This window comes from Arvicola amphibius, chromosome 6, assembly GCF_903992535.2.
Source record: "Arvicola amphibius chromosome 6, mArvAmp1.2, whole genome shotgun sequence".
NCBI classification, from domain to species: Eukaryota; Metazoa; Chordata; class Mammalia; order Rodentia; family Cricetidae; genus Arvicola; species Arvicola amphibius.
In genome coordinates, this window is record NC_052052.2 from 111,712,549 (window position 1) to 111,733,132 (window position 20,584).

Consider the following 20,584-nt stretch of genomic DNA (forward strand, 5'->3'; position numbering starts at 1 on the left):
TTCCCAGTTTCATGATGTCCCATTTATTACTTATCAATCTTGGTGTCAGTGCTACCAGTATTCTTTCAGGAAGTCGTCACCTGTGCCAATGCATTCAAGGCTATTTCCCACTTTCTCTTATATCAGCTCCATAGGCATAGAATAAATATTTTTTTTCAGAGAAAAGTAAGTCAAGATGAAGTTGGCAAAGTTCCTTTCTGGGTTCTTGAACACTGGAGAAGGCCAATAATGTTAGTATTCATTTGAATCGTGAACTCTTCTTCCCTCAACTGATGCCCAAAGAAGGTGCTTCTTTGCTTATCAGTAGGATCTCCAGTAGCTTGAAGCAAATTAAACATGCCTACATATAAACCGGATAGACTTTATTCAGTTGCAAGTGGAAAAACTTTTTAAAAAAAGTTAAAAATTTGCTCAGGGTGGTGGTACACACCTTTAATCCCAGCACTCGGGGGGCAGAGCCAGGCAGATCTTTGTAAGTTCAAGGCCAGCCTGGTCTACAAGAGCTAGTTCCAGGACAGGTTCCAAAACTACAGAGAAACCCTGCCTCAAAAAACAAAAAAAAAAAAAAAAAATTAAAAATTCTTTATTTTTTTATATTCCTGAACCACTACCACAATGTACAGGGCAATATAACTGATGTAATTAAAAGAAAAAGGAAAAAAATAAAGCTACAACAGATAAAAGTCCTCAGGAATGTACATCTCATCGACACTACATTGCATTAATCAGGAGCCGCACTTTTTGCAAACTGTGGCTATGTCAGACCTGAACAAGAGGGTCTCCTGCTTAAGCTGCAGTAACTTTTCTGACTGTGGATCACTGTTCCTTCTGCAGCAGATTTTTATAGTTCCTCTAATGCATTTAGGTCGACTGTCTCAAAGTAACCTGCAGCTTTCCTGCCTACTCCTCGCTCTCTCTCCTGCTAAGAATCGTAGCCTTTATTCTGCTGTTCTTTTAAAACCTTCTGCTACCATATCCACCACTTCCAGCACCAGATCCATAGCCACCACCATGGGGACTGCCTGAGCTTCTTCCACCAAAACTGCCCCCTTTCATGGCTCCATAATTTCACTACTGTTTTCAACGATAATTTCCAAAGTCGTTATAGCACCCACTGCCACCACAGTTACATCACCAATATTTCCTTTTTCAATGTAACCATCAAATCCTTCTTCACCACTACCATATCCACTACTGTGGTTTCCATGTTCTGGTTCACCTCCACCATAGCCTGCTGTAACCAGGACCACCACCATAGCTGCCACCATCACCTCCAAATCCATTACATCCATCATCACCACCTCCATAACTGCCTCTCCTGCTACCACCTCTACCACCACAGCCTCCTCTTGCACCAAAGTTTCCACTATAAGCAAAATTACCTTCTCCACCCACAATGTTTCCTCCATGACTCAAATCTTGCTGTATCCACTTCCATAACCTCTCTATGAACCAACAGACTTTATCTTTTATAAAAAGGGGCCCTTTAATTCAACAGTTATTCCATTAATAATGTTATTTCTGAATAACAATTGTATCAACCATGCCATGATCATCAAAAGTTACAAAAATATCCTCTCTTTCATCCACTCTACCTGTCTTCCATAACTTCTACTTTTTTAATCTTGCCATACTTTTCAATGACGTCTCTCAGATTATATTCTTCTGTATCTTCCTTAATACTACCAACAAATCTTTCTTCATTGTTAAATGGGCACCAGGCTTTACAGAATCCCTTCTAGAAACAGATCTCTTTGGTTCTACCACACATCTATCAACCTCATGTGGCTCCGGACACATGGCAACATCCACCTCTTCAACACAAAAGTAGGTCACAAAACCAAAGCCCCTGGAATATTTTATTTGGGGCATCTCTAATTACTACACAGTCCATAAGTGTGCCCCATCTCTCAAAATGTTCTCTTAAGCTATCATCTGTGGTTTCAAAGCTCAGACTATCAGTAAACAGTTTCCTTAACTGTTCTGGTTCCATTGAACCAATACCCTCCATTTTGAGACTGAACTCACCTCTTCCAACTCGAGTTTAACATTGAAAAGCTTCTTTTTTAGCATGTGCATTGGTAACACATCCTGAAAGTTATTTCAGGAAGATGGTATTTGTGTTTCAAATGTTTTAAACCTAGGATACGAACCCTTCTTGCTTCATGGTGTGTTAAGTGTGAATTCAATCTATTCCCAATTAGTACTCAAGAGCCCAAGATTCAACTGAAGTAAAATACTTGACTGCCTATTATTAATGTTGTTTATGTGCATTAGGGAGCAAGCAAAATTACAAACATCCTCAAGAAAAGACACAGGGTTGAAAAATAATCATGTGACCAAGGATCATAGTAATCATTATTTAGGATGTCATTGATATAAATGAATAGTTATGATATTGCCAAACTCATTAAGTTCTGAAGTAAATTGTTTTATGCAACATTCCTCATGAGAAAGACTTACAACAGTATTCACTAGGCCCCAGCATTCAGTTGCTATAAGTGAAGATACTTTTGTCACAATAACCATGCATTTTAAAATAAGCTGAATTTAATTAAGTAATTGTCGAGCTGTAGTTTCAGTTCTGAATAGAAAGTTGGAGTTGGGCTTAGGAAGGACGACTGGTGAAGCATTTAACGATGACTAATAAAGATACTTCTCTTGAAAATCATATCTCAAATTGGAAGACAGAGTTCTTGCTATCAAAGATATTTAAGCATCAGATTCAGGAGAGATACATATCTGCAGTTATTCAAAATCCCTGCATCAAGAATCCATATTCTATCTCTGGAGGAAACTAACTCCCACTATGAGAAATCATATCCATTCTCAACTATCTTAGTATACTAATAAATAAATATATCATAGATTAAGAAAGGGTTGGTTAACTGGTTATTAAGATGACGAGAAGTTTTTTTGGGGAGGGGCTTATAGACAGGGTTTCTCTGTGTTATAGCTCTTGCTGTCCTGGTACTCACTCTGTAGTCCAGGCTGGCCTCAAACTCACAGGGATCTGCCTCCCTCTGTCTCTCAAGTACCGGGATAAAAGGTGTGCACCACCGCACGCGGTGTGACAAGAGCCTTTTCTACATTCCAGTGTGTGAGCTCTTCGAATCCCAGTGTGATGAGTAAGCCTTGTGACAACAGAACAACACAAACTTTGACCCTAAGGCCCAGCGACTTGTGTTGACTTTCTAAACATTTACTTATTTCTGTGTGGATGGTGGTGAATTTGCATGGGTGCCACCGTGCATGTGTGGAGATCCGAGTGCAGGAGAAGGAGAAAGGAGGACTGCAAGATCGTAACTCAGGCAAGCCTCTTTACCCACCTGGCTATCTTAACAACACAAATTATGATTTTTTAAATCATTTACAGAGACTTTACTTTAGAATATCTTTCTTCACCAATAGGGGACTACAATTAACACATACCCCATTGCACACAAAGCAGGACAATCTCTTTTACTGTCAGATGCTCCAGTAGAAACAGAAACAGCTGTGCAAAGGACGCAGAATACATACTTAAAAGCAATAATTTCAGGGAATAAAAATAAGCCAACCTCTGTTTCTTTCACCACAGTAATTCCGCTATCAGAAGGAGACAACTATGGTTTTGAGTACCAAATTTAGAAGGAGTACTTAAAATAAAACTTGAGCCTTTTTGTAACAATAACAACAAGAATAACAACAAAATAAGGTTAACCAGAAGCAACTGAATGGGGAAAATATGTATTGAAGGGATCTTGGCATGAGAGTAACAGGAAACATCTGCATTTCAGCAACTAAAAACAATGTGCACACATGCCTACACACAGACACACGTACAAATATATATACATATATGTATATATATGTATACACACACACACACACACACACACACACATATATATATATATATATATATAGAGAGAGAGAGAGAGAGAGAGAGAGAGAGAGGGAGAGGAGTTGGGGAGATACGACTCAGTAGCTCTCTTCCCGAAAACCTTGGTTTGATATCCCACACATATATGGTATATGGTACAAACATTTGTAGCTCCTGTCCTAGGGGATGTGGGACCCTCTTCTAGACTCTAAGGGCACCATACATATAAGCGGTGCACAGTCATATGTGCAGGCAAATATCCACACACGTAAAATAATAATAATTTCAAAAAAGATAAATTGTATCGGGTCTGTTTTATCTTCTATACAGAACGATAAAACTGAAACGAAGCATATGAGTCTTCAGGTCTTTTCTCCACACTAGCAGCAGGGTAGTTGGTGAAAATTGCTACAGATAGCCAGGAATCATATGTATACCACAGTTAGGACCCTGTGACCTGGGAATGGAACACAGATCTTCCAAGACAGCTTGGACATTGGTATGTTATACAGACTTTACCTCAAAGCTTGGACTTACACACATGGAATATTGTTTTCATTCATCCATTAATATTCTATTTGATTTTAGACTTGTTGAATTTATGTCATACACAAAGTTAAACACATCTTGATGAACTCTGAGCACATGTGTGGTTTTTCATTTATCCTTTTGGTGATTTGCTACATAAAAAGCAAAGCAAGATGAAAGTGCATCTTTGCGTCAGTGAAAGTCAGTGGCAATGCTGGTAAACTGAGGCCTGCTGTGAATAACCATGTACCTTCAGGCTCTACAATGAGCCAGCACGCTCCTGAGCCATAGCAATGTTTGCAGCACGGATTATTCTCTTCCAGGGCTTTCCCGGCCACTGCAGACAGTAATGGAGTCCTTCAACTCTACCCACTAGTTCACAGTATGATTCTTAGGTTTCACAATGAAAACTGTCATGAGATTTGGCCTCATAGCTCATGGTGGTAGGGTAAGGGAAGTAGTAAATGGTCAACTCAAAGTCAAATCAGTAGTAATTTGCAGACATTTTATCTTACATTGCTTTGTTTTGTTTTTGTCTTCTTAAACTTTTACTTTTATGTTAACACTTCTTATTTTATGTTTCTGTGGACTGTGTGTGTATATGTGCACGTGTGTGATACTTGTGTTTTCTTTCTTCTCTTTGTGCTGCAGTTTGTTCAGAAATTTTTTGCTTGTTCATTTGCTTGCCTGTTTGCTTTCTAAAGAGCAAGAGAGTAAGGGCAAGTGGGAATATGGAAGGGACGGTAGGGGATCTGGGATGAGTTGGGAAAGGGGAACACATGATCAGAATATATTGTCTGATTTTTTTAAATAAAATATATTTGTACATTTTTTGTATTTAAGAGTGCATGTGTGTAACAGTGTATAAGTATATTCAATTCTGATGCATTGTGTACCCTCAATACACTGGTGATGCTAGGTAGTGTTCTTGTACATTTAATGTTATAAGCTTTGTCTGAGGATATGGTTATAGAATTATTGGATCCTTGGTTCAAGTCTCAGTAGTTCACAAAAACTCACATATTTGAGACACCAACACCATAAATAAATAACAGAGAATCCCAGAGAAAAAGTACAGTAAACTACATTGAACTTAAGACAAGCTACTAAGTTGCAAATTTAAAACAAAAATGTTCAGTAGTCTTCCTCTTTACACTCATAAAAATTTATAGATGTGGGTAGATTTTGAGATAGCTATCTATAGAACAATGCATGAAGCATAGCAATTCTTTAAATTAATACAGTAATTATTTTACATATATATCACAATACGCACACATACATACACAAATTTATACTTCCCTCTGGGAGCACATAAATATATCTTCTTACCCAATAAGGATGGATCATAAAAAGAATCCAAAGATAACTGAACTTACTTAAGATACAGCTGAGTAAAAATAACAGATATATCATTGATAATTAAAGTATGATTTACATTAGCTGGAGTTTATAAAAGTAAAACAAAAAGCAACAGCCTTAAATATGCCATACACTTTGTTGTTCCTTTGCACATTAAAATTTCAGAACAATCCCAAGTAGGAATAACGTCTTCAGTCTTTAGTTTTGAGTTTCAGTCTGTAGGCAGGAAGTGTCAGGGTGGGCGGAAAAGCCACACTAGGATGTTTAAAGATTTGAACACCGTATTTCCAACAGAAAAGCCTTTGCTTCTCTCTGAGCTGTCTTTTTTTTTTTTTTTTGTTTTGTTTTTTGTTTTGTTTTTCGAGTCTGAGCTGTCTTCATCATAAGAGTTACCAAGATTGCCTTGTGACTAAATTATCTATAAATTCATATAGACAACCATTTTAAAGGTGAGCCACAGTAGTGGGCGTGTTCAGCAGTTTCAGAGGCCAGATGGATTCCAAGGTTTTCTCACTGTGCAATAGAAGAGCCTGCTGTATGAAGCAATTAGAGATCTACAGGGCTTCCTCTGGTTAACAGTATATTAATTTCTGGAGCCCATAAAAAATGTTTAAAGCCTGATGAGATGGTTCAGAGGATAAAGAAACTTTATTTCAAGCCTGATGATCTGACTTCAATCCCTGAGTCAAGGAAATGTGGAAAGAGAAGCAACCTACAGTGTCATTCTCTAAAATACATGTGATCATTGAGTCCTGTGGACATCTCCCACCACACATATTTTATATATATATATATATGCAAACACACACACACACAAACACACACACTTTAAAAATTAAACCTGACTTTTCTTGTATAGTCATTAATATTTCTTGTATATTCATTAGTATGCTTTCTTTTTCTATATTGGCTTTGTCTTTGTTCCCTCAGCACAGCTTTGCTGTAATATAAGGCAATGTATTAATCTGAAAACGCATCGTTTTTGAAAATTTACAGCTTTATAACTCTAAAAACTTAAATAAAATGTATAATGTGTTAAAAGAAGCATAGACTGAAGACAGAAAGTTTATTCTTAGGATTCATGTAAAGGGGAAGGAAAAGAGGAAATGCAAATCAGAGGATGAGAACTAGCAGACACATGCATGAATAAGTCTAAAAGTTATAATATATACTTTCACAACCATAAGGAGTAAAATTGTAGTGTGGTGATATTCATGCTAAATGAGCAAGTGTTAGTGATTCTTGCTTCAATAACAACAATATGTAACTATGTAAAATGTTTCTATACGACTGTATTTACCATTTAAAAATCTATATGTATTTATAATATCATCTTGTATCTTTTTGTACAGCTTAAGTATGCAAAATAAAATTTATTTTATAATACAAAATGAATGACAGTCATTAATATCTGTGTGTCTCTCTATATGTATGTAGAAATGGGCATGCATGTCTCTCAAAGCACATGTAGAAAAGAAGCCAGAGGAAGACACTGGTAGTTCTGTTCAGTAACTTTCCACCTTATTTGCTTGATGCAGGGTCTCTCACTGAATCTAGAGCTGATCTGGCAGTTACTAATCTATCTTCGTGCCTCACAGCACTATAACTGTAGTCTCCTACATAGCCACACCTATACTATTAAGAGGGTCCTTAGGATTTGAACCTCAGTAATCACGCTTGTTCAGTAAAGGCTCTTACATACTAAGCCATATTTCTAGTCTCAGTGATTGGGTGTTTTTTAATGTTACTGATGTAAACATAATTGTCATTAAGTGCTATGTTGTGACTAAACACAAACTTGACTCTCCAATAGGCAAAAAAAAGTCTTAGGAAAATTCACTATTGATTTAAATAAATAAATATGTACAAAGTTTAACCAATAAATCCCTAAATTATATAAAACAATTCTGCTCACTACCAGGCACATATTTAGTGTGCAAGCCTTGAAGACATCACATAGGTCCACAGATCATTTTTGCCAACACTGCAAATAAGGGGCTAATTAAAGCTTCATGGGATTGACTTGGAGATGTCACATATGGGTCTCTATGCCACTTTGGAGATGTGATGGGTTGAATTTAGAGATATTCCAGTAATTAAAATAAGATGGCTTACTAAGACTATTCTAGCATGTTTATAATTAGTAATATTGTAAAATAATTTGTTAAATGGGAGGGAATCAGGACACAGCTGATAAAAATACACAGATGAGACCTATGCATTTCCAGCTGTTATATAAAGTAATGGGAGGAATCTTCTGCTTTCTGTTGATGGAAACACTAGTTCCCTTGTAGACATTTACCAAAGACTGGCTTAGTAATAGCTTTGACTAAGTGAATCCCTCTTTAATTAAGGTACATGCAGCATGTGTTTGGTCATATAATTTATGTATGTGCATTTTCATTCTATTAGTGTGAATTTTTCTTGAGACAGAGTCTCATGCACTCCAGGCTGGCCTCAAACTTGTTGTGTAGGTGAGTCTGGCTTTAATGTGCCTATCCTGTTGATAATGTGCCTATCCTCATTTGCAGTATCTCTAGTCTGTCATTTAATAGCCACAAACCTGTTGACGTTGCACAGTGATTCTATCTAAGATATTTCCTACCAATTGTTTCTCATTATTGACTTTTATTCTTCTCTGATATGAACTCCTAATAGCTGGATTAGTTTTTGTGCTAGTCCATTTTAAAAACCTATTTATTAAACCTACAAATATTTTCACTCGTACAAAAATCTAAAAGTAAATAATGATTTGCCTTGGCTTTAAGCTTTGAATAGCATTTCTTTCTTTCTGTACTAAAGACATTGATACATGTAAATTAGTTTTGAAATACTCCAATCATTACCAGGAAATCTATTGTGTTTATTTCAGCATAATTTTATTCATTGTTTTACAAATGCTATAGCAAGATATTGAAACTAAGTCTAGTGTGTTGTGCATAAGTACATACAGACAGACATACATATTACATGTGTCTGTATACGTTCACATGTAGATGCATATATATGTTTCTGTTTCCTATTTCACACACAACCTCATTTCAACATACTATTGTTTTAAACTTCAATATTTACAGAAAGTATATATTCTTATATTTTTAAAATTATGTGTTTGTGTGTGCCGTGCTCACCAAGCCAATAAATCACCTGCACCTGTAGTTAGAGACACCTGTGGGTTGCCCCACCTGGTGCTGAAAACTTGAACAGCACTATGTGTTCTTAACAACAGAACTGTCTTTTCCAGTACATATAATTCATATTGATACAATAGAGCTATTTATTTTGGTGCCAACACAGAAGACAGACAAAAATATTAGAAAATTAATTGTGACAAAATTTGGGACATGGAATATGGGTAACTCCTATACATTTAAATTAAGTGAATGAAATGCATCTTACACAAAAGGAATAGGTGAAAAAACTGCTTACATTATATGGAATGTATATCTTAGATCATAAATAGCCATTATAGTGTCTACTAAGTATTTAACATAAGCATGTGTAATGATGAATAATGTTTTATATGTCATCAATATCAGTATATGCAAACAATTTTCTCTTTTTCTTTGCTGCGTGCATAGGCATTCTTGTAAGAATCATTTGAAAGATAAGTTTAAGTAAGAATAATTCTGGGGTATTCTTGACGCAATGATATTAATATTCAGATGTTTTATTTCAACATTGAAGCGACAACAGTGGTAAAATATCTTACAAATAGAGGGTTTCTGTATATTTATTTATTTGATCATTTCTTTTGTTTATATTTTATGAAAGAGGAAACAACACTGAGATGAATTAATGGCTTGTGAGGACACAGAAGTAGAGACTGGAACCATTGATCAGCATCGAACCTGACCAGCCCTTTATTCCTAGGCTCTTACTAGGATTCCAAGGGGGAGGACAGGATTACAAAACAAAAGAAATAAAAGCTAGGTCAGCAGGGGTACGAGGCAGGTGACCGCAGCCAACAGGTTTATTAGTATCCCAGCTGCTTATATACCCTCAAATGAAGAAGCAGAAAAGAGGTCAGTAAAGTTCATCCGACAGAAGAATTACTGGAAACCCAGAGAATCTCTTCTTATTCTTTAACAAGGTACATGCAAGGACAGTAAGGAGGACATTTCACATCTCAGTGTTTGACCGCAGCTTTACAGAGAGACTGTTCAGCATCATCAGTTCATTGTTAACCTTGTTAAGTATGATTGTGGCGGGACCAAAATCTCAGTGCTCCTTGTTCCATCCAAAGGCTACAAAAGGGTCTTCGGACTTACTATCCTCAACATAGCATGAAGTGTGGTTCAAATAAACACTGGGGTCTCTTTTTCCTCCCAGGATAATTCTGGGTGATCCTAACCCCAAGCACTTTGGGGGAAGTATATGTCCTTAGCCATTCTGTTTAAAGACCACTTGATTCTTTGTACTATAATCAATTTTGACATTCCAGCACTGTCCTGGCCTTTAAAAACTCTTTGGACTAAGGAGGCAACAGCAGACAAAAGCATTCATTTTTTTCTTCCCTTTCACATTTTAAGATCCTCAAAATGTGCCTACAAAAGAAGAAATGGAAAACATCCCCAAAGTACAGGTCATTAAAACACTCCGTATATTTGTGTATGTGGCCCTAGAACAACTCACAGGTTGAGGAGCCTCGCTTCAGACATCACTACTGTTAATGTGAATAACATACTTTGTTTTTGGTATACTGATCAATAAATATGATAATTTTTGTTTCTGAAAAATTCCTTTATAATACAAGATTATGATCTCTCTTTTCATGTTGAGGATCTTACTGTTACCACCTTGTAAATGTCACTGGTTGATCTTGTATGCAGTCATGATTTATACTGTAGGATACATAAGAACAAGCAAACTGTTGTTCTTAAATACTGTCACCCTTCTACTCAGTAAACATTTTACTATTTGATTATGGGTGAAATCATTCTGTGGAACACAAAATATAATACTGTATATGAGCAGATAGCTCCGAGCAGAACATAAAATTTATATGTATTTTTATTTACTTACTTACACACACAAACACACAGAGGCCTGTATGTAGACATACAAAGTTACAAACCTTAGCATTTAAAATAATAGTTCATATTCTAATCTTTCATTACAGTGTTTCTCTGAAAGAATAGCTTGGAAAAAGATCTGAAGAACAAATTCACATTTAATGACTTTTAGTATATTTTAATTTCCTTAATAAAATATTGAGCATCTACAGATGAAGACAAAAATTAAATCATGACGAATTTCATGAATAAAACGTAATGAATAGAATTAAATGGCACAAATTATTTTTACGCCTTTAGTTGAGAAATCCTTACATATATTTTCAAATGTTGTTTTAAGATCTATTGGAATTATGCAAGTTTATACTTTTCTATGATTTCCCTCTAAATGTTATCCTTTAATAATTTATAGCCACATATAATATTAACATAATACAAGATTAAAAAGTAACTGCATTAAGAATTTCGTGCCATTATCAGCTAGGAGTTACCTATTCTTCAGCAGGAAATATACTTTTTTATATTAGCTATAAGAATTACAATCTTTCCAATAAAGCTATATATGTCAAGTATAGGAACATTCTGATGAGAAGTTCTTTGTATATTAGTAAATACATGTTAAGAGCACTTTCTGCTCTTCTAGAAGACCCAGATTTGATTCCCAGCAACCACATAGTAGCTCTCAACTGTCTATAACTCATGTATGTGGTGTACAGTTATATATGCAAGCAAAAAAACCCAACACCAACACACATACAATAAATAAGTAAAGTTTCAAAAAAACAACTTGGCATTAATAAAAGAACCTAATGAGTTATAAGAATTATTTAAATTATTATTAGTAATGCTTAATCACTCTCATGCTCCAATATATTTTATGTGTATTACTTTTTACAATTATCGGCCTCTGGGGTGCCGTAAGCTCACTATGTGTGTAAAATGCATTTGAGGGTGGTGCTGAAGAGATATGTAGGAAAGTTGCCAGGGTCACCTTTTGTTCTTTCTGGTAGGTGCTCTCTACACATAGACACACTAATTAATTTCTCATTCCTGTGACCGTAATAATTTCACAGAAGAAATACTTGATTCACATTTTCAGGAGGCTTTCTCCATCCTGGAGAGGGGAAAAGATGGAACAGCTCGGGCTCCATACTGTGAAGAAGTGGCCATGGCTGTTTTCACCAAAGAAGACTAGGAAGCCAACTAGGGTATTCACACCATGGCACAGGGATCAGGGACAAGGAGCAACACTATCATTGAACGTCCTCCTTGTAGGACACACCTAGCAAGGTAATAAGTTACCAAAACAGGACCCTATGGAGGACATTTCATGCTCAAACCATAACACTGCATATGTTGTTTATCTTCTATTAAGTTGCCATTTTGAAATTAGAGGTGGACCGTGCAAACCTGATTACACAAGAGCAGCACAGTAGGAAGGGAGGGAGGATGCTATCTTGACAGACGCTACACAGTCCAGAACTTCAGTATGAGCTCTGGGACTTGAATTTTCTCCTCTAAATGATTTCAGTGATTTTGAACCAAACACTGGGACACATTGGATATTAACACTTGAATTTGTTATGTAGGAAGTGAACTAAAGTGATCTCATGAATTCTGCATCAATATAACAAAATTGACAATATTTAAAATTCCTTAGCAACAGCTTTACCAAAAATTCCATCTTTTACCAATAAAAGATAAATTGGATCTACTGAAAGAATGACTAGGAGATTATCCAAGAATAGATACTACATGAATAATTAAAATAAGAGATAAAATATGTCTGTCTGTCTGTCTGTCTGTCTGTCAGTCTCTCTCTCTCTCTCTCTCTCTCTCTCTCTCTTTCTCTCACTCTCTCGTTACTCTATGGCCTTCATACTAAATCTTCCAGTTCTTCAATTATTGGTGTTTTAAATCATCATATCATCATGCACTTAAAAAATATTCAGATACTGTTCAACATTAGATATTACAACAATGTACCTGTGAACTGAGGAGTTGGTGCTTGACATTTCACCCTGGAAAAATACAGATATCATTACTTTCTAAATATTCTGTTTTCAATATATTAATTACATATTTAGTTTTTCTTCCACCATCTGTAGATACCGTATCTTCCTCCAAGTTTATATATTGCTTGTATTATATTTTTATGTCTAGAAGAAATAATCAGAATGACAACTGTGTAAAATCAGAGTATTCAGCCTAAATTTATATACATTTAAACCTTAAAAGATAAAGGAAACAATAGTGTTTTAGTAGGTGGAGATTAAAAAATACTTTTAATTGGGGTGGGTTTTAAGATTTTACCATAACTTCATTAAAAATAAAATAACTTCTGATTATTTCAAGTATGTTGACAATATTATGAATTTATTGTTATTATCTTAGTGAAACATCTTTAGCTATTTTATTTTATCAGAACAATAATTTGTATTCCAAAAAAGAAGGACCTTCCCAAAATACTTTCTGTCTCTATTTCCTTGTTTCTGACCAGTTCTGCTGAGCAGGTCTCTGTATATTAAAAACTAGGCTATCAAAATAATAATGGCAATTTAAGATACAACAATTATTTACATTAGTATTACAGAGAAGTTAAAACATGTAAATTAATCTTTGTGTAGCAAAGTACTCCTTAAAATAGGTTTTCAGCATGCCTGGTAATGAATATTGCTATCTCCACTGAACAGACATCTAGAAATAACTGTGTCCGAAGTTGTTTAAAATCCTTCTGCAAATATTTCAGTTTGAGGAATGCAAGGATGACTGATTTCTCCCTAATAAAATGGAACAAAACAAGACTGTGTCCTGCCCCCCTCCCTGACAAATCAGCTGTGACTTTGATATGTTTCCTGTTGACCTTCTCGGGAATAATCATAACATTTGACTTTTGAAGATCAATCAGCTCACACAAAGATGACGTTCATTTCATTAATATAAGAAGTAAAAAAAAAGAGAAAAAAAATCCCAGGATGGCTCTTCATGCCATTTCCTGTTCTAAAAAATTGCATCCTGTAAACAGCAAACAACAAATTTCCAATGAAGCTGCAAATGTGCCGGATAGGTAAAAATTAATTTAAATGGATGTGACTGTGGGTTTGGGATTGCAAAGATTAGGGGTGATGCCTGTTGTTATAATTGCCTGCCTGGTTCCCCTGTCACTCAAGAGCACCATGGCTACATTAGCCACTCTCATCAGAATCTAATTCTATGATCAAATTCCCACCCTCAATATACCTCTAATAAGACTTCCATTCTCCATCTTTTACCCTTAATTATTGTTCCCTGTCTCCCTTGACAACCAAATTAAAGATACCTGTTACAACTCTGTAATGATGATGATGCCCGTCATCATGCTTTTAACAATCACAAACTGCTCTATATGGCTAATCCAAGCTAACCTTGTCAAGGTTGGCTGTGTTCTGATAACTAGATTTTCTATGGATAGCTTCAGCCCTGGAAGATAAGAAATACAATTATGTAATCTTTTATTGATTTTTCTCTTCTTTCCCCCCCCTTCCATACTATGTACAATTACCCAGGCAGTTTTCAGATTGTTGAAGTTGGAAGTGGAAAATTTACACTCAGCCAAAGCAAATTGCTTTAACTCCTTGCTGGATGCAAAATAATAAAGCCAAAGCAGTTTATGTGATACAAGGACTTCAGGCTACCTGGGTAAATGTACTGACTAGCTTAGTCCATTTTGTGACTTTGTGAAGGTTATTTATTGAAGTCTAAAATCTATATTCATAACTACAAAGTGCAAATAAAGTGTCTTTTCAATTAATGTTTTCTGTAATTCCCCATAAATTAAAATAAGCTTCTGCCTTCTGTATATTATTTCCTAACAACGATTATACTATTCAGTTAAATTGTTTCTCAGATTTTCTTTCTCTGTAGCTGCCATCTTTCCTTCTTCTTTGGGGAATTGTTGTAGCTGAATTTCTCATTCTGTTTTAGTTCTTGCTATAATTGGGATTGACCTGTGGTCACTGAAATTTAAACCAATTCTTAATGATGTATTGCTTTATACCTATATTAATGTATCTCTCAATCCACCTTCAGAAAAGTTTCCGTATTCAGTAGGTGGTGGTTAACACAAATACTAACAACTGGACAAGGTGAAGGCAACAAGAAACTTCACAATGGTCATCCTTCTATGGGACAGCTGAATCACATCCCTCCCTCTCGAGGCTGATAGATACCTGCAGAAGTTGGGGAGGAATGAGTCTCAAGGCCCAGAAGCTGCGAGTAACTGCAAGGAGGCAGTGCAGCAGCAGTGCATTCTGGACCCAGGAGGTCAGCTGGACACAGCAGTTGTGAGAGCATGCACAACTGTGCAAGCACAAGATGGAAGGAATCCCAAAATGCAGAGGGCAGGTTGACATGAAGTCCTACTCCTAGTTGACGAGCTGCTGCCAAGTTGACCAAACTCCAGTAAAAGTAGACACATCCAATAATCTGTAGGTACCATAATTCTGCATAATGAGTTAGTACAAAAGAAAAGACAGAAATTCAGGCTGCTAGGGAATAGAAGTTGTATCTGGAGGTAGTCTGGAGTGCAGAAACTATCATCAAAACAGTAGTATAAAATCCTCATTGTACTAAGGAAAAAAAATTTAATTTTTACATCAGAGGATGTAGCCTCAAGGTAAGTGAGAGAATATGTCTCAAAAGTAAGGGGGAGAGTCATTGAAGAAAACATCTAATGTGTCCTCCATTGCATGCCCACACAACAAATGGCATTGCCAAGTATTAGTCATGTTATTATAACAGTGATCGTGGGAGCATAGGGATCATTTACATACAATGCTTAATAAAGAGGTTGATTTGGAGTAAAACATATTTAGTCATGGGACTGTGAATTGCTGCTGTAGAAGTCAAGGACAATTGCAGTGAATCTATAAGGCAGTGTTTTTGTAGATAAGGAGAGTCTGCAAGAAAGCAGAGCTCAACCTGGAAGCCTTTAATTACTCAGATACCAGTATTGATTGGGATAAAAACTGTGCAGAAATGAAGGCCAGAGATCGGCTTGTAAGAGAAGGGCAGGATTGTTTTTTTAAGCAGTTTATTGAACTACCTACATGGTCTCAGGCAATACTAGCTCTAATCCTAGGAAATAGGAGGAGCCTTAGGGGAGGAAAAAAGCAATGAGCCCTTGACTTATGAGTGTCTTCTTGTAGATAGAGATGGCTTATAGTGAGAAAACACAAACAAAGGCTGGGTCAAAAATGTCAAATAAAGATTAAAAGTTAAAGGGGTGCTTACATAGCCCTGATTGGGAAGCAATCTGAAAGCAAAGGGTGAACCTAAAAATAATATCACTGCAATGACTGGAAACATTGCAGATGCAATCCTGTACTATGCAAGGGCAGTGTGTTCAGTGAACATTAAGGGTAGCTATAGTGCTCTAGTGCTCTGTCCTTTACCATGAGAAAGGTCTCTTTGGGGAGATGTTTAAATACTAAATCACTTGATCATCCTTACAAATAATAAAAAGTAATTGTACATATACATTATCACTGAGGCTACTAATGTTCAAAAAATTTACCTAAACTTATAACTCTTACCTAATAATCACAAAATGTGCATCAGTATGTGTGTATGCATGTATGTGTATACACTCCTGTGTGTGACTGTTGATATGCTTATGCCATGGCATACATTTGGTAGTCAGATAACAATCTAAAGTGTCAGATCTTGTCTTTCTACTTGTTCTGAGACAGAAGCTTTCTACTGTTGACTTTGGTGCACCCCAGGATAGCTGGCACTGGGGCTTATGGTAATTCTCTCATCTTTGCCTCCCATCTTCCTATAGGAAGATGCATGAGGATCACACACACACTAGTGTAAATGGCTTTTACATTAGTTCTGGGGATTCTAACTGAGATCCTTATGTAATTGCAGCAGGCAGCTATCTAACAAAGCATCTCCCCAAAAGCTGTATAATAACATTGAAGTTTAAACTACTGCAGAATTAAAAAGACTGTCAGAGTTAAAAAAAAAAACAAAGCTCAATACAGCCTTGAATGAACATTTTAGAATTTTACAGTTGGTTACTCTATTGAATATATATGGAAAGAGTGGACAACCTTGTCTTGTTCCTGATTTCAGTGGGATTGCTTTGAGTTTCTCTCTATTTAATTTTATGTTGGCTGTTGGCTTTCTGTATATTGCCTTTATTATGCTTAGGTATGTTCCTTGTATCCCTGCTCTCTCTAAGACTTTTATTATGAAGGAATGTTGTATTTGTCGAAGGCTTTTTCAGTGTCTAATGAGATAATCACATAGTTTTTTTTTTCCAGTTTGTTTATATGGTAGATAACACTGACAGATTTTCGACATAGTTGTCAACTTTCTTCATATCTATTCAATATAGTTCTTGTGGTTTTAGCTAAAGCAATAAGACAACAAAAGGAGATCAAGGGGAAACAAATCAGAAAAGAAGAAATCAAAGTCTCACTATTTGCTGATAATATGATAGTTTACATAAGCAACCCCCAAATTTCTACCAAGGAATTTCTATAACTCACAAACACTCTCAGTAATGTAGTAGGATATAAGATTAACTCAAAAAAATCAGTAGCCCTCCTTTACACAGATGATAAATGGGCTGAGAAAGAAATCAGAAAAATATCACCTTTAACAATAGCTACAAATAGCATAAAATATCTTGGAGTAATTATAAAAAAGTGGAATGTTTGTATGACAAGAACTTTAAATCTTCAAGGAAAGAAATTGCAGAAGACACCAGAAAATGGAAAGATCTCCCATGCTCTTAAATACATTTAACATAGTAAAAATGGCAATCTCATCAAAAGCAATCTACAGATTCAATGCAATGCCCTTCAAAATCTCAGCAAAATTTTTCACAGACCTTGAAAGAACAATATTCAATTTCATATAGAAAAGCAAAAAACTCAGGATAGCAAAAACAATCCTGTACAATAAAGGAAGTTCTGAGGCATCACAATTCCTGACTTCAAATTCTACTATAGAGCTACAGTACTGAAAACAGCCCAGTATTGGCATAAAAACCGACAAGAGTAGCAATGGAACCAAATTGAAGATGCAGATATTAGTCCACACAACTACAAACACCTGATTTTTAACAAAGAAGCAAAACATTAAAAAATGGAAAAAAGAAAGTATATTCAACAAATGGTGCTGTCATAACTGGATATCAACATGTAAGAGAATAAAAATATCTATCACCATGCACAGAACTCAATTCCAAATAGATCAAAAAAATCAACATAAAGCCAACCATACTGAACCTCATAGAAAGTCAGAAGTACACTTGAATGCATTAGCACAGGAGACCACTTCCCAAATTGAACTCCAGTAGCACAGACACTGAGAGAGACAGTTAATTACTGGGACTTCCTGAAACTGAGAAGCTTTTATAATGCAAAGGACACGGTCCACAAGACTAAACAGCAGCCTACAGAATGGGAAAAGATCTTTAACAACCCCTCATTGGACAGAGGTCTGATCTCCAAAATAAACAAAGAACATAAGAAATTAGTTATCAAAAGAACAAATATTTTAACAAAAAATGGGGTACAGACTTAAAGAGAGAACTCTCAATAGAGGAATATAAAATGGCTAAAAGACACTTAAGGAAATGTTCACTATCCTTAGCCATCAGAAAAATGCAAATCAAAACAACTCTAAGATTCCTTCTTATACCTGTAAGAATGGCCAAAATCAAAAACACCAGTGAACACTTATGTTAGAGAGTATGTGGGGTAAAGGGAACACAACTCCATTGCTGATGTGAGGGTAAACTGGTAAAGTCACTTTGGATATCAGTATGGTGATTTCTCAGAAAATTAGGAAACAACTTACCTCAAGACCCAGCAATACCACTCTTGTGTATATATCCAAAGGATGCTCAACCATACCACAAGAACATGTGCTCAACTATTTTCATAGCATCATTGTATGTCATAGCCATAACCTGGAAACAATCTAAATGTTCCTCAACTGAAGAATGGATAAGGAAAGTGGGGTATACTTTTACAATGGAGTACTACACAGCAGAAAAAAATAATGGCATCTTAAAATTTGCAGGCAAATGGATGGATTTTAAAAACATCATATTGAGTAAAGTAACCCAGACCCAGAAAAACAAATATTATGTGTTCTCACTCATAAGTGACGTTTAGACATAAAACAAAGAAAAACCAGCCCATAATTCATAACCCCAGAGAACCTAGACAACAATGACGACCCTAAGAGAGGGATACATGGATATAACCTACATGGGAAGTAGAAAAAGGCAACATCTCCTTGAGTATACTGGAAGCATGTCTAACATGTGAGAGAGTAGAAGGGGTAGCAATGGGAAGGGAGGAGGGTAAAGAAAAACATATAATCCAATGGAAACAATAAAAAATGAGTTGGTTACTGAGTACCTTAAAAAGTCAAAGATCAAGGTGAAATTTGTTTATGTAATTCACATTCTAGGCTTCACATGTTTCATCAGCTTACTATGAAGATATGGTTGACAGAGGCTATGAGAGAAAAACAAGTTATATGAAGACAGGATGTGCAGAAAATAAGGATAGAGACCCAAGCTTCTCTATATTCATCAGGTATGCTTAGGAGGTGGTGCAGCCCAACTAAACTTTATAGTCCTTGTCTACAGAATGTGTAACAGAACAAATTACCTATAAGTATCAGAAGAAGAATTAATAAGTAAAATGTAAAGGTTTTGTGTTTATATTGCTTAGAGAATATGAAGGAAAGTACAATTAGTCTTGATAATCAAACATATACAACTAGCCACATTATTTTTAAATTTCAAAATTTTAAACCTTTCCAGAATCTAGAATAAATATCTAATACAATCTTTCTAAAATATCTTATTCTTTTGAATCAGGGACCAAGTTTCTTTACTCAGATGACCGAGGAGGTGAGCAGTAAAAGGTCATTAAATGAGCAACCAGAGACATAGAAACCTTTTCCAAACCTGCTGTTAATTTTATCATATCAAAGCTGGCCAAGTTCCTTTCATCTTAAATCCATTTTAATCAAAATTATAGGTACCCCAAATTAAATTATCTCAAAAATGTTTTGATGTTCAAATGGTGTAGTTCTTCCCCTTATTAACTCCTTTAAACAATGTCTTTTCATCTTTTATTGTAAAGTTCTACACGTATCACTGTTGAACCCAGGAGCTGGTCTGTCTATCATCTGTTCACTTCCCTATTTCTCTGTCTTAGATTCTTTTCTACAGCTACTAAGAGACACCATGACCAAGGCAACTTATGAAAGAAAACAATTAATTGATGCTTTCTTGCAGCGTTAGAGGCTTAGTCCAGTTTCATTGCAGCAGGAAGCAGGGTAATGGGCAGGTAGATAGATAACCATAGCTCTGGAGCAGTAGCTGAGAGTTTACATCTGAATGCAAGATGGAGGCAGAAAGCAAGATTGAGACTGGAATCAGCATGAGTGGGAACCCATCCCCAATGACATGCTGCTTCCAATGGTGCCATACCTCCTGATCCTTCCTAAACAGTCCACCAACGGCAACCAGACACTCAAATATATGAGTCATTGGGGCCATTCCCATCGCTCTCATTTAAACTGTCACAATACCCACCCAGCATTGCATATATCTGTTGTATCTGCCTATCTGTCTGTCTGTCTGTCTATCTATCTATCTATCTATCTATCTATCTATCTATCTATCTATCTATCTCTCTATCTCTATCTCTATCTCTATCTATCTATCATCTATCTATCTATCTATCATCTCTATCTATCATCTATCTATCTATCTACCTATCATCTATCTATCTAT

The 20,584-nt window shown here is 35.9% G+C and overlaps 1 pseudogene; it reads right to left on the reverse strand.

Annotated features, from left to right (window-relative positions):
- Window positions 1-954: 954 nt before the first annotated feature.
- Window positions 955-20,353, reverse strand: LOC119817086 (annotated as a pseudogene).
- Window positions 20,354-20,584: the final 231 nt, after the last annotated feature.